Source organism: Hydra vulgaris, chromosome 14, assembly GCF_038396675.1.
Source record: "Hydra vulgaris chromosome 14, alternate assembly HydraT2T_AEP".
Taxonomy (NCBI): Eukaryota; Metazoa; Cnidaria; class Hydrozoa; order Anthoathecata; family Hydridae; genus Hydra; species Hydra vulgaris.
The window spans coordinates 12,348,514-12,351,181 of record NC_088933.1 but is presented as its reverse complement, the minus strand read 5'-3'; the positions used below and the strand labels follow the sequence as shown (position 1 = coordinate 12,351,181).

Sequence of the window (2,668 nt, the reverse complement as noted above, 5' to 3'; positions counted from 1 at the left end):
TTAATTAAAAATACCCAAATTTGGATTTTTCTGTTTAGAAAAAGAAGATGATTTAACTTTTGTATTTTGCCAAAAACAGTTTTTTTCAGGTTACTTATAAAAAAAATTGAGTCTTGAGACAAGCTCATTAAGATTAGAATGTGGATTAATATAATTTTCATTTTCATCTACTACTTCTACTACTACCGAGCGGGCACGGGTATGTTTATTGTACATACATTGTACGTCCGGACGGAACGTACAATTTTAGATCAATTTTGGTTGAGATTGGAAATACTGAATGACGTCCAAATCCGAACGTTCAATGTATATTCAAATTGGACGTACATTTTAAGAACAATTTTGGTTCATATTGGAAATACTGACAGACGTCTAAATGAGAACGTGCAATGAACTATCTTTTCGACTTTTGTCCAATAAGATCGTTCATTGCACGTTTTCGTATATACGAAGAAAAAACAGATTTTGAGCCTACTTGGAACAAAAATACCCGAAGTCAAATTTAACCATTCTTGTATTATATTTCATTTATTATATTTGTAATGTATTACATTTTTGGGTGAAGAACCTTACTTGACTTTTAACTTTTTCTTTTTCTTGACTTATGTAAAATGACTGATACAAATAAAATTAGATAAAACAACACATGTGGGATCTTTAAGATTTATTATGAAAAAAATCTTCCTCTTCAACAGCTTTACCACCACAAGACCACAACCATCTTTTCTGTCAGGAGCACGTTTCAAAATATTGCCAATAGAATGGTGCACTTCATGTATAGTATACTTCGTCATAGAATCTAAAATATAAAGCTATTACATACTAACTGATTATAAACAAGTAAAATTTTAAACGACATATTACCTTTATTATACTAAGATGAGAACAAACTAACTTGCCTAATAATTAAATATATCCAAAGAAACGTGCATATCTTTTAAATATATTTAAATTTTATTAAATAGTAATTACTCTCTCAAAATTAAATAGACCCTTTTTATTAATAAAAATATTTAAAAATGTAAAAATAACGTACCTGTATTTACTCTTATGATGTTTGTTTTCTTGAAGACTTTCTTGTGTTTACTCTCCATGTTGTAACAAGCCATCAACTTGTTGGTCATAAGCCTATTATAAAAACTTTGTTTTAACATAAATTTTCTTACTGCATTTGGATAATTTGTACTAAAACCCGTTTTTTAATTTTATTTAAAAAAAGAATGAAAAAATACTGTTATCAGTAAACTTTTTAAAGGCAAAAAGTAATTTTACATCGCTATAATTTTAAAAAAGGTATTAACAACTAAGGTTTTAAAGAACAGTATTTAACAAACTTACATTAATAGGATAGCTTTGACATTTGCATGACATGAACTGCCATTGTTAATTGTCTTTTCTTAAATCAATATGATATATTATTATAATATATATTATTATATATTAGAATTTTTTCTTATATATATATATATATATATATATATATATATATATATATATATATATATATATATATATATATATATATATATATATATATATATATATATATATATATATATATATATATATATATATACATACATACATATATACATACATTATCACTTACTAGAAGCTGATATTTTACTACATCAGGGAGTTCATTATCAAACTTTTCAAATTCTTTTAAATCGTCAAATTTTTTCACATGATAGAAGAATGTTCTGGTTTATAGTGTGCCCCAATCTTATACTGCTCTTTAAGAATTTGTGTAAGCAAATGAATTACTCTGTATTGGAACTCTTAAAATAAACATGAAATTGTCCTATAGATATTTATTATGTTATTATTAATCACATAAACATCATAAAAACTATCATTTCTGACAAATATTATCAGATTAAATCTAGAAATTTAAAGAAATATTAAAATGTTTAGCTATAACTGCATATCGGAAGAGTCTCTTTTGCCTTTAAAAAAAATTATTGTGGTATTTTAACTATTCACGAGTGCTTGTCATAACAATATGTAATTTGTTTAAATATTTTATGTTCCTAACATTTTTATCTTTCCATATAAGATAGTAATTAAATAAGGTTGAATACAAACAATTTAAGAAAGAAACAACTAACAACTTAATCACTTATTTTTATATAATAAATTACAATAACTCTTTTGTTTATTAGATTTTTTTCAAAAATTAGGAAATTAAAAAATTAAAACTCACTAGCTTCAGGAAGAGAAAATCTAGACATGAAGATTTTTGGATTGACTGTACACTTTGGTGAAGGCACTTTCTTTAGGATTTGAATTTTAGATACAGTAGGTGATTTAAAGTTAGGACAAGAGCTTGAAGAAGAAGGCATCAAAACTGCTTCTGAGGAGGTATATGAAGCAAAAGATTTTATAGCTGGTTCAGTAGAACCTGAAGCAAGTTTTAAAAAAGCAAGAGATTGTGAAGCTTATGAATAATATTTGCTTGTGAATAATATTGGAGCTTTTTCTTTTTTACAAAATGCAGCTTCATGAACTCTTTCAGCTCCAGAACTTGCACTATTAAATGTATGGAGAGATATATTAAAAGGAGATTGTGACCTAACTCAGTTTAAAGTAGGCTTTTTAGGACATGTAGCTAAATAAAGAAAAATATATATAAATCTTAAATATATATATCTAAATAAATGTGTGT

General features: G+C 25.4%; 1 long non-coding RNA gene across 1 annotated transcript; it reads right to left on the bottom strand.

Moving 5' to 3' along the window:
- Nucleotides 1-685: 685 nt before the first annotated feature.
- LOC136091238 (uncharacterized) lies at nucleotides 686-1,390 on the bottom strand. Its single transcript, XR_010643817.1, has 3 exons — nucleotides 1,339-1,390; nucleotides 1,037-1,128; nucleotides 686-799 (listed from the first exon to the last, which is right to left on the bottom strand). It is a non-coding gene; the product is annotated as an uncharacterized LOC136091238 (long non-coding RNA).
- Nucleotides 1,391-2,668: the final 1,278 nt, after the last annotated feature.